Source organism: Vicia villosa, unplaced genomic scaffold (genome assembly GCF_029867415.1).
Source record: "Vicia villosa cultivar HV-30 ecotype Madison, WI unplaced genomic scaffold, Vvil1.0 ctg.002032F_1_1, whole genome shotgun sequence".
Classification (NCBI taxonomy): domain Eukaryota; kingdom Viridiplantae; phylum Streptophyta; class Magnoliopsida; order Fabales; family Fabaceae; genus Vicia; species Vicia villosa.
In genome coordinates, this window is record NW_026705820.1 from 395369 (window position 1) to 402191 (window position 6823).

Consider the following 6823-nt stretch of genomic DNA (forward strand, 5'->3'; position numbering starts at 1 on the left):
TAAGAATTATCATGCTGTTCCTCCTATTGCTTACAATGCTAAATCCAAGTTCAAACAGAACTTGAGAAAATCTAACAAGAAAGGACCCAAGAAAATGTGGGTACCTAAGGATAAGATTATTCCTATTGCAGATATCCTTGGCTGCAAGAAGGACAAAGCACAACATGTCATGGTACCTGGACTCTGGATGCTCGCGACACATGACAGGAAGAAGGTCTATGTTCCAAGACCTGGTGCTTAAGTCTGGAGGAGAAGTCAAGTTCGGAGGAGATCAGAAGGGCAAGATAATTGGCTCTGGAACTATAAAGTCTGGTAACTCTCCTTCCATCTCTAATGTACTTCTTGTAGAAGGATTAACACATAACCTCTTATCTATCAGTCAATTGAGTGACAATGGTTATGATATAATCTTTAATCAAGAGTCTTGCAAGGCTGTAAATCAGAAGGATGGCTCAATCCTATTTACAGGCAAGAGGAAGAACAACATTTATAAGACAGATCTGCAAGATCTTATGAGTCAGAAGGTGACTTGTCTTATGTCTGTTTCTGAAGAGCAGTGGGTCTGGCACAGAAGATTAGGTCATGCTAGTTTGAGAAATATTTCTCAGATTAACAAACTGAATCTGGTCAGAGGACTCCCTAATCTGAAATTCCAATCAGATGCTCTTTGTGAAGCATGTCAGAAGGGCAAGTTCTCCAAACCTGCATTCAAGTCTAAGAATGTTGTTTCTACCTCAAGGCCATTAGAACTCTTGCACATTGATCTGTTTGGACCAGTCAAAACAGCATCTGTCAGAGGAAAGAAATATGGATTAGTCATCGTAGATGATTATAGTCGCTGGACTTGGGTAAAATTCTTGAAACACAAGGATGAGACTCATTCAGTGTTCTTTGATTTCTGCATTCAGATTCAATCTGAAAAAGAGTGTAAAATCATAAAGGTCAGAAGTGATCATGGTGGTGAATTTGAGAACAGATCCTTTGAAGAGTTCTTCAAAGAAAATGGTATTGCCCATGATTTCTCTTGTCCTAGAACTCCACAGCAAAATGGGGTTGTAGAACGAAAGAATAGGACTCTGCAAGAAATGGCCAGAACCATGATCAATGAAACCAATATGGCTAAGCATTTCTGGGCAGAAGCAATAAACACTGCATGCTATATTCAGAATAGAATCTCTGTCAGACCTATTCTAAATAAGACTCCCTATGAATTGTGGAAGAATAGAAAGCCCAACATTTCATATTTCCATCCTTTTGGATGTGTATGCTTTATTCTGAACACTAAAGATCATCTTGGTAAGTTTGATTCCAAAGCACAAAAATGTTTTCTTCTTGGATATTCTGAACGCTCAAAAGGCTACAGAGTATACAATACTGAAACATTGGTTGTAGAAGAATCAATCAATATCAGGTTTGATGATAAGCTTGGTTCTGAAAAACCAAAGCAGTTTGATAATTTTGCAGATTGTGATATTGACATCTCAGAAGTTGTTGAGCCAAGAAGCAACGCATCAGAAGCAGAACTTCTCAGAAGCAAAGAATCGGAAGATCAAGTATCAGCTTCTCTGGAGAATCTAAGCATTTCTGAAGAGCCATCTGTCAGAAGATCATCCAGACTCATCTCTGGTCATTCAGAAGATGTCATTCTTGGAAAGAAGGATGATCCAATCAGAACAAGAGCATTCCTTAAGAACAATGCAGACTGTCAATTAGGTCTTGTATCTTTGATCGAGCCAACTTCTGTTGATCATGCTCTAGAAGATCCAGACTGGATAATTGCTATGCAAGAAGAACTAAATCAGTTTACAAGGAATGATGTTTGGGATCTTGTTCCTAGACCAGATGGATTCAATATAATTGGTACAAAATGGGTCTTCAGAAACAAGCTCAGTGAGAAAGGTGAAGTGGTAAGGAACAAAGCCAGACTGGTGGCTCAGGGTTATAGTCAGCAAGAAGGGATTGATTATACAGAAACCTTTGCACCAGTGGCCAGGTTAGAATCTATTCGTTTATTAATTTCTTTTGCCACTCAACATAACATCACTCTCTATCAGATGGATGTTAAGAGTGCCTTCTTAAATGGTTATATAGATGAAGAAGTTTATGTCCATCAACCTCCTGGTTTTGAAGACTCTATGTCTCCTAATCATGTTTTTAAACTTAAGAAATCATTGTATGGATTGAAACAGGCTCCCAGAGCTTGGTATGAACGCTTAAGTTCTTTCCTTCTGGATAATGGTTTCACTAGAGGAAAAGTGGACACTACTCTCTTTTGTAAAACCTTTAAAAAGGATATATTAATTTGTCAAATATATGTAGATGATATTATTTTTGGAACATCTAATGCTACACTTGGAAAGGAGTTTGCTAAGTCTATGCAGGCTGAGTTTGAGATGAGCTTGATGGGAGAACTCAAGTACTTCCTTGGAATACAAATAAATCAAACATCAGAAGGAACGTATGTTCACCAAACCAAGTATGTGAAGGAACTTCTGAAGAAGTTTAATCTTCTGGACTGCAAAGAAGCCAAAACTCCTATGCATCCAACATGCATCCTAGGTAAGGATGAGGTAAGTAAGAAGGTAGATCAGAAGTTATACAGAGGTATGATTGGATCTCTTCTATATTTGACTGCTTCTAGACCTGACATTCTGTTCAGTGTTTGTTTGTGTGCTAGATTCCAATCAGATCCTAGAGAATCTCATTTAACTGCTGTTAAGAGAATTCTAAGGTATCTGAAAGGTACTACTAATGTTGGTTTAGTTTACAGAAAATCTAAAGAATACAACTTAGTAGGATTCTGCGATGCTGATTATGCTGGAGACAGAATTGAAAGAAAAAGTACTTCAGGAAGTTGCCAATTTCTTGGAAGTCATTTGATCTCCTGGTACAGCAAGAAGCAAGCAACCATTGCTCTATCAACCACAGAAGCAGAATATGTCGCAGCTGCTGGTTGTAGTACACAGATGCTCTGGATGAAGAGTCAGTTAGAAGATTATCAGATATTTGAGAGTAACATTCCTATATTCTGTGATAATACTTCTGCTATATGTTTATCTAAGAATCCTATTCTTCATTCAAAAGCTAAACATATTGAGATAAAACATCATTTCATAAGGGACTATGTTCAGAAGGGTGTTATATCTTTAAACTTTGTTGATACAGACCATCAATGGGCTGATATCTTTACAAAACCCCTGGCTGAAGATAGGTTTAAGTTCATTCTGAAGAACATCAGTATGGATTTATGCCCAGAATGAGAAGATGAGAAGTTCTCATGTATGAGTATCTTCTGAAATGAATGTGGAACATTTTTTTTAATCAGAAGTTCTGATTGAATTCTGTTAGAAATTATGATTCGGTTATTACTAACGTTTCATTGTCTAAGTTGATTCAGAACCTCTTTTAAAGCAAAACAGCTGTTACGTTTTATCTCGGGATGGTAAACCTGTCGTTACTATTCATGGATAAGCGCGCGTGCAGTTGAAGGGACGCCGACCATAGGTAACTGTGCTAGTCACCTCATTTGTCTTTATTATCTCTCCTCACGTCACGTAACATTAAATGCTAGTCATCATTCGTTTCATTTTATTTTCTTTTAAATACTCTTCAAAATGGTTCTTGGTTTCCTATCTCTTTGTTTTTCCTCTTAAAGTTTTTCTTTCTCTCTCTCTCTCTCGTTTTTCTTTTCTTTTCTCAAAACCTAGCGTTCACCCTAAGTCTGTTGAAGCTCCATGACTCAAAGGCGACAGATCTCTGTGCATCTCGGGATGGCTCTTCTAATACCTCTCAAGTCAGATCCTTCTTTGATGTTGTTATCAACTTTCATCCAAAGACAGAAGACTTTCTTGAGTTGTGGGAAGATATGCTCAACTTCTATGTTGAGTTTCTTGACCGAATGTTGTACTTTTTTTTTTTTTTTGTAGTCATTTCCTCTTTGGAAATTCTACTTTGTATTTGCTAGGAATGTTTCTCATCTTGTTAAACATAGGAACCTTTTGTAATATCTTTTGATTATCAATGAAAAGTTTCCTTGTGTTTTACATTCCAGTAAATGTTTTCTTTTGTCGTTTTATACATCTGAATCTTTTTTAATATTCTTTTTGATGTTATGACAAAAAGGGGGAGAAGATAAATGATAAATGATTTGATTAAATCTATCAGTTGCTGGGTAAAGGCTCCCACACATTCACTAACAAGAACTGCAAGTTCTATATGGTTTAAGTGTTGTGCAGGTACAAAGAAGTGAAGTGAATCTTCAGAAGCAAACACTAGAAGCAAAACCATAGGAAGTGTTATTCTGTAAAAGGAATAAGCTCTTGGAAACTGAAGCAAGCTGAATGCTATCAAGCTTCAGAGATCAGAAGCAAGAAAGAAGAATGAATCAGAAGCACTGATAATAGAATTTGAATATATTGTCTATCCTGTTTTGACAAAATTCTATTTGCTCTGATACATATAATGTTATGGCTCTGATACATTATTTGCTCTGATACATTATATCAGCCTATATGGCTCTGATACATATAATGTGGTCAAACATACATTTTATGTTCTAACTCGTTCATGCTGACTTTTGTCGTTTAGTTTTTGTTCTGTAACATTTCAGGATGTAGAGATGCTCTGATGATGCTCTGGTACATTCAACAATGTTCTGATACAAATCTAGCATGAAGTGATGATTGGTAGACATTCAAAGTTCTGAAGCTATCCGAGGGAAGCAGAAATCAGAAGATGTGAATGTTCTAAAAGATCAAAGAAATTCAAGTTCTGAAGCTGTCCACGATGGAAGCAGGAATCAGAAGCTGTGAGTGTTCTAAGGATCCAAAGAAATTCAAGTTCTGAAGCTGTCCAAAGGAAGCAGAAGTCAGAAGCTATGAATTCTCTGAAGGCAGAAGCTTATATGATCGTCTCTACCGAAATAATCAGGGAAGTCTTTTATCAAAGTTCTTCGAGTATTTATTTCAGGGGGAGATTATTTATCTCAGGGGGAGATTGTTAATCTCAGGGGGAGACATATTCATATGCTTATGCTATAGCTGTGTAATTTGTCTTTTGCCGTCTACTCTTTCTGATCGCAAATTCATATCATTTATATATGTTTTTGTCATCATCAAAAAGGGGGAGATTGTTAGAACAAGATTTGTTCTTATCAATTATCTTAGTTTTGATGATAACAATAATATGAATTTTGCTTAAGATAATATGGTACTCTAATCCAATGCAATTTCCCTTTCAGGAAATATATAAAGAGTATGCATAATTCAGCGCTCAGAAGTTGTGTCTCAAATGGTTCAGCATGCAACATCAGAACATGGTCTGGCAAGACATCAGAAGATGGTCGAAGCAGAATCAGAACATGGGTCTATGAAAGCATCAGAAGAACATGAGATCAGAAGCACTGAAGATCAGAAGATGGTATCACGCTCAGAAGCACTTCAAGGTCAGAAGATCAGAAGATGCTATGCACCAAGCTGTTTGACTCTGATGATATTCAAACATCGTATTCACAAACATCAGATCAGAAGGAAGTACACGTGGCAGACTACGCTGACTGACAAAAGGAACGTTATAGCTACTAAAGGCAACGTCAGTAGACACAGCGTGAACAAGGCTCGAGGTAGTTGACAAAAGCGTATAACATTAAATGCAATGCTGTACGGAACACGCAAAGCATTAAATGCACTCAACGGTCATCTTCTCAACGCCTATAAATATGAAGTTCTGATGAGAAGCAAGGTTAACGATTCTGCACCAAAACAACTTATATCAAACTTGCTGAAACGCTGTTCAATCAAAGCTCAGAATCTTCATCAACTCACTACATTGCTGTTGTAATATCTTAGTGAGATTAAGCTTAAACTGTAAGAGAAATATCACAGTTGTGATTATCGCTTTTAAGAAGCATTTGTAAACTCTTGAATAGATTACATTAAGTTGTAAGGAACTAGAGTGATCGTGTTGATCAGTATACTCTAGGAAGTCTTGGCAGTTGGCTGAGCAGTTTGTAACTAGAGTGATCAGGTTGATCAGTATACTCTAGAGGAAGTCTTAGGAGTGAACTAAGCCTAGAGTGATCGTGTTGATCAGTAGACTCTAGAAAAGTCTTAGAGGGTATCTAAGCAGTTGTTCCTGGAGTGATCAGGTTGTGATCAGAAGACTCTGGAAGACTTAGTTGCGGACTAAGTGGAAAACCATTGTAATCCGTGCGATTAGTGGATTAAATCCTCAGTTGAGGTAAATCATCTCTGCGGGGGTGGACTGGAGTAGCTTCGTTAACAGCGAACCAGGATAAAAATAATTGTGCAATTTATTTTTATCGTCCAAGATTTAAAGTCACACTTATTCAATCCCCCCCTTTCTAAGTGTTTTTCTATCCTTCAATGTCTTCGGGACTTAGACAAAATTCATAGAATATGTATTCAAGTATTACTACTTAGCGTGTTTTTTAGTAGTGTTTGTTTAATACACTGCCACGCGTCGAAGATGGACTCAGGCGGGAAGATTTGAAATTCGAAGACGGTTTCGTAACCGTTCAACAACAGATGGCTTCGCTGGAAGTTCTGATGAGAAACGTGGCAGCAGATTAGTATAGGACCGTTAAGGTCGAAACTAGTATAAATAGGAATCTTAGTGTTAGGATTCTGTGTGTTCATTTTGTACAAATCACTCACATATTTACTCAAGTATCAAGCGTTAAGAGAAAGAGTTCGCTGAGAAAATGTACGTATGACACCACCATTTTAATACATGTGTATTATCTTTTTGTTTTTATCTTTCAGAATTACTGCATTTCGTTTACTTCTTGCCATTTACGTTTCTG